This window comes from Diabrotica virgifera, chromosome 10, assembly GCF_917563875.1.
Source record: "Diabrotica virgifera virgifera chromosome 10, PGI_DIABVI_V3a".
Lineage (NCBI taxonomy): Eukaryota > Metazoa > Arthropoda > Insecta > Coleoptera > Chrysomelidae > Diabrotica > Diabrotica virgifera.
This window is the reverse complement of record NC_065452.1, coordinates 73875784-73894397: the sequence shown is the minus strand read 5'-3', so window position 1 is coordinate 73894397 and position 18614 is coordinate 73875784.

Genomic DNA, 18614 nt, shown 5'->3' with positions numbered 1-18614 from the left:
CATTTCTCTTCTTTCTCCGACATTCTGTTGAGTATTGATTTCCGCAATCTTTCTTTCCACTTCTTCTATGTCTGCTTGAATAGCGTTTTGCAACTTGTTTTCCAAACTTTCCATTTCTTTTTTCTGGCAATTCGTTAACTCCTTCATTTTATTTTGAATTTTCATTTCTTGTTCTTTCATGTGGTCCTTCATTCTCATTTCTTGTTTTTGCATGTGATCTTTAATTTTCATTTCATACTTTTCTATGCGTTCCTCTATTTTCTTATTGTTCTCTTCTATCGCTTGTTTTGTTTCCTGTTGATTGTCATCCATTTTTTGCTCCACTTTATCCATTTTCTTTGATGTTTCTTCCTGATTTTTATCCATTGTTCGTTTTGCTTCATCCATTTTTTGTGACTGGATTTGCATAAGTTGTAATATCTTTTCTATTCCTGATAATTCTTGCTGTTCTGATGCCATGATTGTCGTGTCTAAAATATCTTCTTGGTCTGAATGTTCTTTTTGTTTCTTGTTGTCTTTGCTTTGGCTTCTTGTCACAGACATTTGTTTTCAAGAAATACTGTCCCCGCCAAATATGAAATTTTACTAGTATGTTACCAAGACGACTTTTTCTCACCCAAATATTATAAATTGTCAATAAATATATCAAATGTAAATATCGTAAAAATAAAATATTAAATCAGTTATGTAAAATTTGTACCTAAAGAGATCTAAAATTTTATGTTATCAAATGTAAGTATCTCACTTTTTACCACAGGCATATAAATTTTCAAATACCGGCTTTACTCTTTCTATCCTTCAAATTTGCCACTAGAAATACTTTCAAAATGCTTTCCACGTTGGACGACAGTTGATGTGATCTTGATTATTGATATGAGATAATATTTTTATATGTCATTTAATTTAATCAATGCATTAATAATAATCTAATTAATTTACCAGATCACATATCAATATGTTTTCAATCTCAGGGCTTTTTATAAAATTAATTACTTACATACGTGGCTTCTAAGTATTTCTTAATGGTTCCTAATCGGGATAGGAAAGAAAAGAGTAAAATAATAACACATATGGGTTACAATTGTAATCAAAATATTGTTTATTTTATTTAAATGGCAATCACTGCTTAATATTTGCTATATCTTATTATTCTTAAACATAACATTTATACATGGGAATCTTATTTCCTTTTGATTTCCAATTGAAAGTTTTTATTAACATTTAACTATTATGATTTATCAGCAACAATTCTATTTAAGTTTGATGAAGCTTTTCTGATATTATTGATTATGTTTTTTCAATTTTTAATGTGGTATTTACTACGAAAAACCCATACATTCATGTCCAAACAAATGAGACTGACCTTTTTCTGGTGCACTGAGAATGTCTTCACACAAGACACGTTTCCTGCTATCCTTGGCTGCAATCAAAACCTCGTCCTGGCTTCCAGTAATGTTCTCCTCTGAAACTAGCTCGTATAGCTCTCGTTTCCTGCTTCTGTCGTGATGCTGTGTTCTACCTTTTTCGAAACTGCAATCAGCTACCGGGAACTCTTGGCTCAAGGAGGTTCTTTTACTCTCAACCTGGCCTACCTCTCGTTCTACGATATATACTCCACACTCACGGAACTACACCGGCTTTCTCACTCTCCGTACACTACCGTCTACTACTCGACTTCACTTCTCGACAGCTCAAAACATTCTGATCTCTATTTGTCATTCATTCCCCTACTTTCTAAATATCCCTTCCAGATTCACAAATCAAAATTCCACCACCAACTCTCATTCGCAGTATTCCTCAAAACCAATTTTTAAACTTTCTAAATATGCTTAATGGATTTCAAAGAAAATAGTTAATTCCCATTCTAAAATTACTTTCTACTATATACAAATTTTAATGACCTATTCTCTATTTCCACTTAGTCTTATTTAGCATCGGCTAATGATCGATCCTTCCGCGAACAACGATAATGACCTATTAACGATTTCACTTGAGTCTTATTTAATCACTTCTTAAAATTAAATATAACAATTTGTTGTATACAGGTTGTTCTAAATTTATATGCCCGTGGTTGAGAAAATTGAAAATATTTTATATTAAATTGAATTTTGTTTATAATTATTAAAATTTAATTTTCATATCAAATAGAAATATAACAATATATATATATATATATAACAGATGAAATAGAGAATGTGGAAAAATCCCCTTACGAACAATTCACACATCCACCATTTCGGGTTGGGAAAAATTTTTCGAATAGAATCAAAGATCCAAACACCAGTTCTTAGAAATGTGTTTCGCCCTCTTCAACCTCTCTGGGCTTATCAATAAAGATGAGAGGTTGAATATCTTTAGACACATTCCAATCAAAAAACAACATTCGAGACCTAGACATAGAAGGTGCGTAAATCTACGGCAAGTCCGACAATGACAGTCTCAAGTTTTAATTCCCTAATTACTTAAAGTAAGTAAAATCTATGTTTAAAAACATGAGATGTAGATCCTTGAAACACACTCAGTGATCAAAGGATCCAAGGTTAATGGTTTGACGACCACTCGTACGAAATCAAACAGATGAAATAGAGAATGTGGAAAAATCCCCTTACGAACAATTCACACATCCACCATTTCGGGTTGGGAAAAATTTTTCGAATAGAATCAAAGATCCAAACACCAGTTCTTAGAAATGTGTTTCGCCCTCTTCAACCTCTCTGGGCTTATCAATAAAGATGAGAGGTTGAATATCTTTAGACACATTCCAATCAAAAAACAACATTCGAGACCTAGACATAGAAGGTGCGTAAATCTACGGCAAGTCCGACAATGACAGTCTCAAGTTTTAATTCCCTAATTACTTAAAGTAAGTAAAATCTATGTTTAAAAACATGAGATGTAGATCCTTGAAACACACTCAGTGATCAAAGGATCCAAGGTTAATGGTTTGACGACCACTCGTACGAAATCAAACAGATGAAATAGAGAATGTGGAAAAATCCCCTTACGAACAATTCACACATCCACCATTTCGGGTTGGGAAAAATTTTTCGAATAGAATCAAAGATCCAAACACCAGTTCTTAGAAATGTGTTTCGCCCTCTTCAACCTCTCTGGGCTTATCAATAAAGATGAGAGGTTGAATATCTTTAGACACATTCCAATCAAAAAACAACATTCGAGACCTAGACATAGAAGGTGCGTAAATCTACGGCAAGTCCGACAATGACAGTCTCAAGTTTTAATTCCCTAATTACTTAAAGTAAGTAAAATCTATGTTTAAAAACATGAGATGTAGATCCTTGAAACACACTCAGTGATCAAAGGATCCAAGGTTAATGGTTTGACGACCACTCGTACGAAATCAAACAGATGAAATAGAGAATGTGGAAAAATCCCCTTACGAACAATTCACACATCCACCATTTCGGGTTGGGAAAAATTTTTCGAATAGAATCAAAGATCCAAACACCAGTTCTTAGAAATGTGTTTCGCCCTCTTCAACCTCTCTGGGCTTATCAATAAAGATGAGAGGTTGAATATCTTTAGACACATTCCAATCAAAAAACAACATTCGAGACCTAGACATAGAAGGTGCGTAAATCTACGGCAAGTCCGACAATGACAGTCTCAAGTTTTAATTCCCTAATTACTTAAAGTAAGTAAAATCTATGTTTAAAAACATGAGATGTAGATCCTTGAAACACACTCAGTGATCAAAGGATCCAAGGTTAATGGTTTGACGACCACTCGTACGAAATCAAACAGATGAAATAGAGAATGTGGAAAAATCCCCTTACGAACAATTCACACATCCACCATTTCGGGTTGGGAAAAATTTTTCGAATAGAATCAAAGATCCAAACACCAGTTCTTAGAAATGTGTTTCGCCCTCTTCAACCTCTCTGGGCTTATCAATAAAGATGAGAGGTTGAATATCTTTAGACACATTCCAATCAAAAAACAACATTCGAGACCTAGACATAGAAGGTGCGTAAATCTACGGCAAGTCCGACAATGACAGTCTCAAGTTTTAATTCCCTAATTACTTAAAGTAAGTAAAATCTATGTTTAAAAACATGAGATGTAGATCCTTGAAACACACTCAGTGATCAAAGGATCCAAGGTTAATGGTTTGACGACCACTCGTACGAAATCAAACAGATGAAATAGAGAATGTGGAAAAATCCCCTTACGAACAATTCACACATCCACCATTTCGGGTTGGGAAAAATTTTTCGAATAGAATCAAAGATCCAAACACCAGTTCTTAGAAATGTGTTTCGCCCTCTTCAACCTCTCTGGGCTTATCAATAAAGATGAGAGGTTGAATATCTTTAGACACATTCCAATCAAAAAACAACATTCGAGACCTAGACATAGAAGGTGCGTAAATCTACGGCAAGTCCGACAATGACAGTCTCAAGTTTTAATTCCCTAATTACTTAAAGTAAGTAAAATCTATGTTTAAAAACATGAGATGTAGATCCTTGAAACACACTCAGTGATCAAAGGATCCAAGGTTAATGGTTTGACGACCACTCGTACGAAATCAAACAGATGAAATAGAGAATGTGGAAAAATCCCCTTACGAACAATTCACACATCCACCATTTCGGGTTGGGAAAAATTTTTCGAATAGAATCAAAGATCCAAACACCAGTTCTTAGAAATGTGTTTCGCCCTCTTCAACCTCTCTGGGCTTATCAATAAAGATGAGAGGTTGAATATCTTTAGACACATTCCAATCAAAAAACAACATTCGAGACCTAGACATAGAAGGTGCGTAAATCTACGGCAAGTCCGACAATGACAGTCTCAAGTTTTAATTCCCTAATTACTTAAAGTAAGTAAAATCTATGTTTAAAAACATGAGATGTAGATCCTTGAAACACACTCAGTGATCAAAGGATCCAAGGTTAATGGTTTGACGACCACTCGTACGAAATCAAACAGATGAAATAGAGAATGTGGAAAAATCCCCTTACGAACAATTCACACATCCACCATTTCGGGTTGGGAAAAATTTTTCGAATAGAATCAAAGATCCAAACACCAGTTCTTAGAAATGTGTTTCGCCCTCTTCAACCCCTCTGGGCTTATCAATAAAGATGAGAGGTTGAATATCTTTAGACACATTCCAATCAAAAAACAACATTCGAGACCTAGACATAGAAGGTGCGTAAATCTACGGCAAGTCCGACAATGACAGTCTCAAGTTTTAATTCCCTAATTACTTAAAGTAAGTAAAATCTATGTTTAAAAACATGAGATGTAGATCCTTGAAACACACTCAGTGATCAAAGGATCCAAGGTTAATGGTTTGACGACCACTCGTACGAAATCAAACAGATGAAATAGAGAATGTGGAAAAATCCCCTTACGAACAATTCACACATCCACCATTTCGGGTTGGGAAAAATTTTTCGAATAGAATCAAAGATCCAAACACCAGTTCTTAGAAATGTGTTTCGCCCTCTTCAACCTCTCTGGGCTTATCATCGCCCTCTTCAACCTCTCATCTTTATTGATAAGCCCAGAGAGGTTGAAGAGGGCGAAACACATTTCTAAGAACTGGTGTTTGGATCTTTGATTCTATTCGAAAAATTTTTCCCAACCCGAAATGGTGGATGTGTGAATTGTTCGTAAGGGGATTTTTCCACATTCTCTATTTCATCTGTTTGATTTCGTACGAGTGGTCGTCAAACCATTAACCTTGGATCCTTTGATCACTGAGTGTGTTTCAAGGATCTACATCTCATGTTTTTAAACATAGATTTTACTTACTTTAAGTAATTAGGGAATTAAAACTTGAGACTGTCATTGTCGGACTTGCCGTAGATTTACGCACCTTCTATGTCTAGGTCTCGAATGTTGTTTTTTGATTGGAATGTGTCTAAAGATATTCAACCTCTCATCTTTATTGATAAGCCCAGAGAGGTTGAAGAGGGCGAAACACATTTCTAAGAACTGGTGTTTGGATCTTTGATTCTATTCGAAAAATTTTTCCCAACCCGAAATGGTGGATGTGTGAATTGTTCGTAAGGGGATTTTTCCACATTCTCTATTTCATCTGTTTGATTTCGTACGAGTGGTCGTCAAACCATTAACCTTGGATCCTTTGATCACTGAGTGTGTTTCAAGGATCTACATCTCATGTTTTTAAACATAGATTTTACTTACTTTAAGTAATTAGGGAATTAAAACTTGAGACTGTCATTGTCGGACTTGCCGTAGATTTACGCACCTTCTATGTCTAGGTCTCGAATGTTGTTTTTTGATTGGAATGTGTCTAAAGATATTCAACCTCTCATCTTTATTGATAAGCCCAGAGAGGTTGAAGAGGGCGAAACACATTTCTAAGAACTGGTGTTTGGATCTTTGATTCTATTCGAAAAATTTTTCCCAACCCGAAATGGTGGATGTGTGAATTGTTCGTAAGGGGATTTTTCCACATTCTCTATTTCATCTGTTTGATTTCGTACGAGTGGTCGTCAAACCATTAACCTTGGATCCTTTGATCACTGAGTGTGTTTCAAGGATCTACGTCTCATGTTTTTAAACATAGATTTTACTTACTTTAAGTAATTAGGGAATTAAAACTTGAGACTGTCATTGTCGGACTTGCCGTAGATTTACGCACCTTCTATGTCTAGGTCTCGAATGTTGTTTTTTGATTGGAATGTGTCTAAAGATATTCAACCTCTCATCTTTATTGATAAGCCCAGAGAGGTTGAAGAGGGCGAAACACATTTCTAAGAACTGGTGTTTGGATCTTTGATTCTATTCGAAAAATTTTTCCCAACCCGAAATGGTGGATGTGTGAATTGTTCGTAAGGGGATTTTTCCACATTCTCTATTTCATCTGTTTGATTTCGTACGAGTGGTCGTCAAACCATTAACCTTGGATCCTTTGATCACTGAGTGTGTTTCAAGGATCTACATCTCATGTTTTTAAACATAGATTTTACTTACTTTAAGTAATTAGGGAATTAAAACTTGAGACTGTCATTGTCGGACTTGCCGTAGATTTACGCACCTTCTATGTCTAGGTCTCGAATGTTGTTTTTTGATTGGAATGTGTCTAAAGATATTCAACCTCTCATCTTTATTGATAAGCCCAGAGAGGTTGAAGAGGGCGAAACACATTTCTAAGAACTGGTGTTTGGATCTTTGATTCTATTCGAAAAATTTTTCCCAACCCGAAATGGTGGATGTGTGAATTGTTCGTAAGGGGATTTTTCCACATTCTCTATTTCATCTGTTTGATTTCGTACGAGTGGTCGTCAAACCATTAACCTTGGATCCTTTGATCACTGAGTGTGTTTCAAGGATCTACATCTCATGTTTTTAAATATATATATATATATATATATATATATATATATATATATATATATATATATATATATATTGATGCACGTTAAGTTGTGACTTCCGGTATACAGAAGAGGCTGTCCGACTTCCACCTTTTCTACTAGGAATTATTTTTTAAAAATTGTGTATTTGGTAAAAGGGGGGCTTATAAAATGGGTCTACCTATTGAGGGGAAAGGATTTACCAAAATAAATTTTGTATATATATACGTATATACCGAAGCGTACAGCATACGTTATGGCTTCCATATATAGGGTAGTTCAAGGCGCGTTGTCACTTCCAGCGGTGTTGTCATATTTTGGAAGTCACAACGACTCGTCTGCTAGATTTACCTCCTATTTTCAGCGTAATGTGTGATCTTTTAAAACTTTTACTGTGAATACAGTTGTCTGTGTTTTAAATTTGTCTATTTAAATTAAAAGATTGATATTCTTTTGATTATACAGGTTTACAAAAGAATACATTTCGGACTATTTGACGAAACCATATGACTAGGGGGGTTTTTGGGGTCGCTGGTTACGAATCCGGGGTCCGCTAACCTCTATCACGTCAGGTAAAGGTCATTTTAAGGACAAATCAAGATAAATCGACAGTTGCTCTGAAAAAGTATATTAGGAGGTTTTTGAGGTCGCTTATAACGAATCCAGGATCCGTTGACCTCTATCACGTCTAGCTGAAGGTCATTTCGAGGTCAAATCAAGATAAATCAACACAATCGCTGTGAAAAAGTATATTAGGGTGTTTTTGGGGTCCCTGATCACAAAACTGGGGCCCGTTGAGCTCAACCACGTCAGGTAAAGGCCATTTCAAGGTCAAATCAATTTTGTTAACTCCTCCTGATTTGAACTTGAAATGACCTTTACATGACGTGGTAGAGCTCAACGGACCGCAGTTTTCATGATCAGCGACCCCAAAACTCCCTATACTTTCAGAGCGATTGTGTCGATTTATGTTGATTTGACCTTAAAATGACGTTGAACTGGGCGTGATAGAGGTCAGCGGACTCCGGATTCGTCTTCAGCGACCCCAAGAACCCCCTAATATACTTTTTCAGAGCGACTGTCAATTTATCTTGATTTGACCTTGAAATGACCTTTACCTGACGCGACAGAGGTGAGCAGACCTCGGATTTGTGATCAGCCACTCCAAAAACCCCCTTGTCATATGGTTTCGTCAAATTGTCCGAAATTTAGATTTTTTTGTAAACCTGTGTTATTTATGATAATATGATTGATATTTATTTTACAAAAATACTAATATATTATTATTGCTGTAAAATGGATTTATTGGAATTAATTAAAAAAGTGTTAATAGTAAGTCATTTATTTATGAAAATTATATCAAAAATGTTATATTTTAGATTTTATTACAGGCACCGTCCTTTTAATTTTTGATGTACCAATAATAATATGTAATAAAGAAATTAAATGGCTAAACACTCCAGGTGGGGATTAGCCACTAAAAATCTATCTAGATCCATCTTTTTCGAGCAGATTTTTCCCAGTCTGCTACTCGCTACTATTGATTATGCTTCTCCATTTCTTTCTATCCTCTTTCTTTTTCTGCTAGTCTCTAATTCCTGCCCTATATAAATCTTCCTTTAATTCCTGTAACCATTTATTCTAGTTCCTCCGCGTCTCCTTCTAACTCCGGGTTTCCATTGTAAAATTGAGTTTATAGTTGTTGCGCTACCTGCTCTCCATATATGCCCCAACAATCCAACTCTGTGCCCAAATCTGAAAATCTGGAATAATATCTACCCGGGTCGAAACATTTTTTTTAATATATGAAAATAGTTATTTATGAAACGGAGCGAGTGCTATACATCGCGTAAGTTCGCAAAAAGTACTTCACGCACAATTTCATACAATATTTTATCTACGATAAACAAATAAAAATAGTGTAACTCTTCGTCACTGGAATTCATTTCTATTCTACAATTTTTAGAACTTTGACATATAAAAATTCTAATTTCTTTCAAACCACAAAACTGTCAAATTTTTTTTTGTAATTTATTGCTCATTATGTCATCACCATGACAACGCGAAAGTTAAGAAAGAATATTTGATTATATGAAAGTGTGTCAAAAACAGCGAGAAAAAGTAAATCCCATTTAAAATACATTGTTACTTCATGCTTACTTTAAAGCACTGCTATCTATAATGACAGTTTTCACAAACTAAAAATTTATACATAATATGACATAGAGTAGATAAAAGTAATTTATTAATTATTAATTGATTATAGTCAGAAGAAAATTAGATCATGCACCCCTTGTTTTTTATAATTGTTAACACACTAAATTACATATCCAATAATTATTGTTATCTATTAAATAGATCGATGCAGATCGGTCTTATGTCGGATCCTCTTCTATTAGTCCGTTCGCTGACAGTAAAATATTGCAAAACCCATAAATTTTAAAAAACCACTTAAGATTGACATGAAATTTGGCATACACATAGGTAACATATCAAAGAAGAAAATTGATATTGTGCCGATGTTTTCTTTTGCCATGGGGGTGACTTTCACCTCGTCTAGGGATGAAAAAATATACGTTCAAAATAAGTCCGGAAATGGATTAACTGACTAATTCTAAGGAACTATTTTTCTTTTTTGTTCATTTTTCAACAAAAAAAAACACATTTTAACGGTTTTTTTGCAATTAACTCAAAAAGTAAGTATTTTATCGAAAAAAACATTCTTAAGAAAAATATAGCCCATAAAAAAGTGAAAAAATGGTGTACTTATGTATGAGATCCCTAGACCCAGTAAAAGAAGAGTTGTAACTAATGACAAATAGGTTCATACACGTCAAATTTCAAATTAAATATTCCAACGTGAAGTGTCAAAAACTAAAGCACTTTTTGGGGAACACTCATTACAACTTTTTTGTAGTGTTTAAAAAAAGGTTAAAAAGATTTTAGCATTAAATTAAGGAAGTTAGCAAATAAAATTTATCGTCACCATTTCACAAGTTGATTTACTCGTGTATGTAAGCTTCATTGGTTCAAAGTGCTTATTTTTGAAGGGGGTGTAATTGAAAGGGATTGAACTAGTCACTAACCAACTGTGTATGCCAATTTTGAACAGCCATATCTTAACCAATATTTGTCTCAAAGAAAAAAACATAATCCTAAATATTCAGAAAAGCAAAACCTACATTTTTTACTGTTCGTAATTTTTGGTAGCACTAATAAATTTTATGTCATTTAAAAAAAACATCTCTTTCAAAATTTAAACAATTTTACTTTAAAACCCAATTTTTCAAAAATTAGCCCTTCACCTAGCCCGAATTAAGGGGTGATTTTTGGAGTTTTTTAAGAAAAATAGGACCTACTTTATTTTGAAAGTATCTTTCTTAATTTTAACGCTAGAAACTTTTTTAGAAAACATAAAAAAGATTTTTTTAAAACTTTAAAAAAGTTGTAATAAGTTTTCTCACAACCGTGAATCATTTTTTAGTGGCTATCATTTTTTGGTTATTTCACGTGAAATTATTCATTTTTAAATTTGACGAATATGAACCTGTTTCCTGTTTTACATTAGCTACAACTTTGCTTCTACTGATTCTAAAAAGTTATACGTACATCAATTTTGTTACTTTATAAGCTATATTTTAATGTTTTCCCGATAACATACCTACTTACTTTTTGAGTTATTGGCAAAAAACCGTATAAAAGTGTTTTTTGTTGAAAAATTGACATATTGACTAGAAAATAACTCAAATAGTATTAACTTAGTGAAAAATTCTATATAACAGAAGTTGCTTAGAATTAGTGTGTTTATCCATTTCCGAACTTATTTTGAACGTATATTTTTCCCCTCCGAGAAGAGGAGAAACTCAACCCCCAGGGCAAAGTTTTCTTTTCACTTTTTTTCGTTTACATGTTACCTATGTGTAAGCTAAATTTCACGTCAATCCGTTCTTTAATATTTGGAGCAAAAACCGTTAATGAACTATACTATCTCCGTAAGATCGTAAAAAACGAATCAGAATATTTTTCCTATCGACTAAGATACAACCTGGAATACCTACTTTCAATACACCAATAATAATTATTATTGCGTTTTTTATAAATGCATAAAAGCATAATATTTTAGTGCATATTTCAATTCAACTGTTTTTTGCATAATTTAAGGTTTTTTTAAGTGCATATTTACCGATCTCTATTAATTTAATTATTCTCCACGAGTTTACAGCAAAAATCTTGATAATTATAACTGTTTTGTTTGTATAATTATTATTTTATCATACAGTCAGTCTCCCTTCAATCGCAAACATTTTTAAAAGAAAATACAATTTTTATTGGATATGTTCAATCAAGCAGACATTCCGTTAACATTTTTAGTCACAAGATATCAATGTTACAGTATTATTAGAGCAACGCGGTATGGTGTCACATTTCTTTTAATAACCGACACACAAAATATTTTAATGACCGATCCCACACTAAGAACCAGATTTTTATTACCTACTGCTGATAAGGAAAAGAGTCGTCAAATATCACTCGTTGTCATGTCTGTTTTAATTTGAAATAATAAAATATAAATATTGTAATTTTGTATTCTAAAATATTTTGAAAAAATACCTATGTATTTTTTTTTCATTTAGGTACACATCATTTTAAGGGATTGTCCGGAAGAGTACAGGCTCAATATATCGGCAAATGAATTTTGTTTTAAATACCGTCCGTATAGAGGAGGTGTTCGTTGGGGATAGGCGCAAAATCTTGGTCCAGTGCTAATTAAATGCATTAATTTTTTTCGAATTCTGAGAAAACTAATAAGTATTTTTGAAAAATTTAAACGCAGAATGGAAGCTTACATTATTACCGAGGGCAGAAAGTCCCTGAAAACTTATATAATGTTTATTTTAATAACTTATGGGATGAAAAAACAAGAGAAAAGTTAGTGTCATTTTTAATTTCGAATATTTCATTCAAAAGAAACTTTTTGTTTATTCTAAGGGACTTTCGGTCCTCCGTAATAATGTTATCTTTCATTCTGGGTGTATGTTTTAAAAAATATTTATTAGTTTTCTCAGGATTCGAAAAAAATAAATGTATTTAAATAGCATTGGACAGAGATTTTGCGCCCACCCCCTTTAGAGAGAGTTTACTGTATTTTATATTATTACTAGAATTTATTACTTTAAACTTTTTATCGCTCTTGATTCATTTTATCGTGTATTTAATTACATTCAATTGTAATTGTACATTCAATTTTTTTGTATATTTTTACACGTTTTATTACTTTCGAAATAACAATAACTATAAAATCTATTTTTCAGCCTACTTGGGTCCAAAAAAATACACAATTTTCGGAAATTTCGTTAAATGAGAACATTTACCTACATTTCTTCTATTTATGAGGAAACAGTAGCGATTAACAGGTAGCGAAAACGCTTTCCAAGATTGCGGCTGTAATCTTGAATATTTTTCGAGATATTTGGCACCCGTATTCGTAATAATATAATAAAAAAAAGCGGTACAGACCCCAATTTGAAAAATATATTAATATGTGGAAATTACTCTGTTATTAAGTACAATATTAAAAAAACGAGCCTATACCGCAATTAAGAAGAACAAGAAAATAAACTTTTTTATCCGATGCCTAGATTTTGTGTCATTTTGGAACTACTAAAATTTTTTATTCCATTAGTAGTTCCAAAATGACACAAGATCTAGGCATCGGATAAAAAAGTTTATTTAAAGAAAGTGTATTTTTTTCTTCTTAATGGCGGTACGGGCTCGTTTTTTTAATATTGTATTTAATTATAGAGTAATTTCCAGATACTAACATATTTCCCAAATTGGGCTCTGTACCGCCATTCTTTATTATATTACGAATACGTGTGCCAAATACGTCGAATAAATATTCAAAATTACAGCCGCAATCTTGGAAGGCGTTTTGGCTACCTGTTGATCGCTACTGTATCACCTTAAGCTTTTAATAAGATTTTTAAAATTAATTTAGATTATTTAATAGATATACTCACCAGCACGGAAAACGGGCACCCCAAAAAATGGGTCACTTTGATGGCTCGTATCTTCTAAACCTATTGTCCGATTTAAGTATTTTTTTAATATATTATAGCCTTATTCTCTAACAATATCGCTGTAATAATATTATTTCTAGACATGTAAGTTATCATTATATACCGAATACCAGGCGTACCAATCAAACTGGGTTTTTTTCTCAATTTCCACAACAGCCTGTGGAATATTCTATCCTTTATACAATATTGAAATTAAAACCCAGCTATAGCCCCAGGTTTTCTTAACATCCTGTTTTTTTATTCATTCGCTTATGTTGGATAATAAAAAAGTTAGTTACTTTAACAACTAGCCATGTTCTTTATCGATACATGGTGTTTCTAAATAAATGCGACAAACTTTAAGGGGTAATTCTGCATGAAAAAATAATGATAGCAAAAATAAAATTCTTTTGCCAAACAATCATTATTTTTTCATTCAGAATTACCCCTTAAAGTCAGTCGCACTTATTTAGAAACACCCTGTATTGATAAAGAACATGGCCAGTTGTTAAAGTCCATATCTTTTTTATTATCCAACGTAAGCGAATAAATAAAAAAAAACAGAATGTTAAGAAAACCTGGGGCTATAATTGGGTTTTAATTTCAATATTTTATAAAGGCTAGAATATTCCACAGGGTGTTGTGAAAATTGAGAAAAAAACCCAGTTTGATGGGTACACTTGGTATACAATAAAATTTACATGCCTATCAACAATATTATTATAGCGATATTTTTAAAGAATAAGGCTATAACATATTAAAAAATTACTTAAATCGGACAACAGGTTTAGGAGATACGAGACATCAAAAATTACCAATTTTTTGGTTGCCCGTTTTTCGTGCCGTTTAGTGTAGATTGAATTAGAAGTTCATTGTAAAAAAGAAAGTAAACAAAAACACGAGAGAAATGAATTTCTATAAATAAAGAGGTAAGTAAATATTATAGACTAAAATAAGTACAGATAATATATATTTATAGAGATATAATTGGCTTCATTTAAGGCTAACTTTAAAAGTAAAGCAGATTTAAAAGAAAGCTATTATTAATGTTAACACAAAAGTATGAAATTATTCATGTTTCATACACAAAATACTAAGTACGATTAGGACCGCGAATCTACAACAAATGCATGTCTGGAAACCGTTACACAGGGTTGCCAAAAAACGGAAGTCACACCGAGCGGTGTGGTATACGGAAGACGCTACGCGTTGTGTACATAACCTGTATAGTAGCACGGGAGCGACACTAGCGCTGGTGATATACCGTCGAACTAAAATCTGATCTTATGAGTATGTTAGATACGATATGACTTCCAGCGAAATTTTTAATATAAGCCTTCTGATACCATCTAGTAGCCAAATTCGTAAAAATATAGGCAAAACGTTGTGACTTCCGAAATCGGAAGTCATAACGGTATATATGAAGTAACAACGTATTACGAAAATCTACTTTGGAAGTCACATGGATACATGTATCAATATATATATATATTTATATATATATATATATATATATATATAACAAGGAGAGGTTAGCGCGAGTTAATAGATATCGGCATGGCTCGCAATAAGTATGAAAAACAAAATATGCACAAGATGGAATGCAACCATAGACACGTGTTTCTGACTTATTAGTCGTCATCAGTATGATATAGCTAAACAGGAGCAATGCAACCAATTTGTGGCTGTAATGTTAGAAGACCCTCAGGATTCGAGAGCAACAACTAACAAATCCACGGAGGAAGCTACAGCTACCTGAGGCAAGGAAAGCCAAACGTTTAGAACGTTTTAAACAATCAAACAAGGAGAGGTTAGCGCGAGTTAATAGATATCGGCATGGCTCGCAATAAGTATGAAAAACAAAATATGCACAAGATGGAATGCAACCATAGACACGTGTTTCTGACTTATTAGTCGTCATCAGTATGATATAGCTAAACAGGAGCAATGGAACCAATTTGTGGCTGTAATGTTAGAAGACCCTCAGGATTCGAGAGCAACAACTAACAAATCCACGGAGGAAGCTACAGCTACCTGAGGCAAGGAAAGCCAAACGTTTAGAACGTTTTAAACAATCAAACAAGGAGAGGTTAGCGCGAGTTAATAGATATCGGCATGGCTCGCAATAAGTATGAAAAACAAAATATGCACAAGATGGAATGCAACCATAGACACGTGTTTCTGACTTATTAGTCGTCATCACTATGATATAGCTAAACAGGAGCAATGCAACCAATTTGTGGCTGTAATGTTAGAAGACCCTCAGGATTCGAGAGCAACAACTAACAAATCCACGGAGGAAGCTACAGCTACCTGAGGCAAGGAAAGCCAAACGTTTAGAACGTTTTAAACAATCAAACAAGGAGAGGTTAGCGCGAGTTAATAGATATCGGCATGGCTCGCAATAAGTATGAAAAACAAAAAATGCACAAGATGGAATGCAACCATAAACACGTGTTTCTGACTTATTAGTCGTCATCAGTATGATATAGCTAAACAGGAGCAATGCAACCAATTTGTGGCTGTAATGTTAGAAGACCCTCAGGATTCGAGAGCAACAACTAACAAATCCACGGAGGAAGCTACAGCTACCTGAGGCAAGGAAAGCCAAACGTTTAGAACGTTTTAAACAATCAAACAAGGAGAGGTTAGCGCGAGTTAATAGATATCGGCATGGCTCGCAATAAGTATGAAAAACAAAATATGCACAAGATGGAATGCAACCATAGACACGTGTTTCTGACTTATTAGTCGTCATCAGTATGATATAGCTAAACAGGAGCAATGCAACCAATTTGTGGCTGTACCAATTTGTGTTTTTCATACTTATTGCGAGCCATGCCGATATCTATTAACTCGCGCTAACCTCTCCTTGTTTGATTGTTTAAAACGTTCTAAACGTTTGGCTTTCCTTGCCTCAGGTAGCTGTAGCTTCCTCCGTGGATTTGTTAGTTGTTGCTCTCGAATCCTGAGGGTCTTCTAACATTACAGCCACAAATTGGTTGCATTGCTCCTGTTTAGCTATATCATACTGATGACGACTAATAAGTCAGAAACACGTGTCTATGGTTGCATTCCATCTTGTGCATATTTTGTTTTTCATACTTATTGCGAGCCATGCCGATATCTATTAACTCGCGCTAACCTCTCCTTGTTTGATTGTTTAAAACGTTCTAAACGTTTGGCTTTCCTTGCCTCAGGTAGCTGTAGCTTCCTCCGTGGATTTGTTAGTTGTTGCTCTCGAATCCTGAGGGTCTTCTAACATTACAGCCACAAATTGGTTGCATTGCTCCTGTTTAGCTATATCATACTGATGACGACTAATAAGTCAGAAACACGTGTCTATGGTTGCATTCCATCTTGTGCATATTTTGTTTTTCATACTTATTGCGAGCCATGCCGATATCTATTAACTCGCGCTAACCTCTCCTTGTTTGATTGTTTAAAACGTTCTAAACGTTTGGCTTTCCTTGCCTCAGGTAGCTGTAGCTTCCTCCGTGGATTTGTTAGTTGTTGCCCTCGAATCCTGAGGGTCTTCTAACATTACAGCCACAAATTGGTTGCATTGCTCCTGTTTAGCTATATCATACTGATGACGACTAATAAGTCAGAAACACGTGTCTATGGTTGCATTCCATCTTGTGCATATTTTGTTTTTCATACTTATTGCGAGCCATGCCGATATCTATTAACTCGCGCTAACCTCTCCTTGTTTGATTGTTTAAAACGTTCTAAACGTTTGGCTTTCCTTGCCTCAGGTAGCTGTAGCTTCCTCCGTGGATTTGTTAGTTGTTTCTCTCGAATCCTGAGGGTCTTCTAACATTACAGCCACAAATTGGTTGCATTGCTCCTGTTTAGCTATATCATACTGATGACGACTAATAAGTCAGAAACACGTGTCTATGGTTGCATTCCATCTTGTGCATATTTTGTTTTTCATACTTATTGCGAGCCATGCCGATATCTATTAACTCGCGCTAACCTCTCCTTGTTTGATTGTTTAAAACGTTCTAAACGTTTGGCTTTCCTTGCCTCAGGTAGCTGTAGCTTCCTCCGTGGATTTGTTAGTTGTTGCTCTCGAATCCTGAGGGTCTTCTAACATTACAGCCACAAATTGGTTGCATTGCTCCTGTTTAGCTATATCATACTGATGACGACTAATAAGTCAGAAACACGTGTCTATGGTTGCATTCCATCTTGTGCATATTTTGTTTTTCATACTTATTGCGAGCCATGCCGATATCTATTAACTCGCGCTAACCTCTCCTTGTTTGATTGTTTAAAACGTTCTGAACGTTTGGCTTTCCTTGCCTCAGGTAGCTGTAGCTTCCTCCGTGGATTTGTTAGTTGTTGCTCTCGAATCCTGAGGGTCTTCTAACATTACAGCCACAAATTGGTTGCATTGCTCCTGTTTAGCTATATCATACTGATGACGACTAATAAGTCAGAAACACGTGTCTATGGTTGCATTCCATCTTGTGCATATTTTGTTTTTTATATATATATATATATATATATATATATATATATATATATATATATATATATATATATATATATATATATATATAATAATAAAGTATTTGATTTATTATCGACCGTATATTATTTAAATAAAATTTTGGTATTTTTCGGGTTCTGTCGGTCAGGAATTAAAATAATTCTATTTTTTTGTCACTTAATATTTCGTCAACTGATTGTTGACTTCATCAGAAGTGCACTACAAATTTACAAGAAACAAAGGTATAAGCAACATAAGAAAAAATTATATAAAACACTACTTACAATGTGGAATTGTTGACAAATAAACAAACAAACATTGGTCACACACTCTTACAATTAGACTAACATTTTTAAAATGAAACAAATTAACTATAGGTAAAATGATAAAAACGATAAAAAATATACATTAATGACTAGTTTATGTGTATAGATAAAATAAGTATAATTGGTAAATGTATCAATAATTTTAATTAAATAGATTGCAGAATATTGCAGTATATATTGCTGAGTTGGTTGGTGTCAGCCTTATAATTAATTACATTTTTTGTTTTTGTGATGTAACACATTTCGAGAAATAGCCTGTTTTTATAGTGTTGTACTGTTTGTAGTATTTCAACATTGGTATAGTCAAACTGATGACCTGTGTTGATGCAGTGATCGACTACAGCGCAGGTATTTTTATATTTCTGGCAGTCAC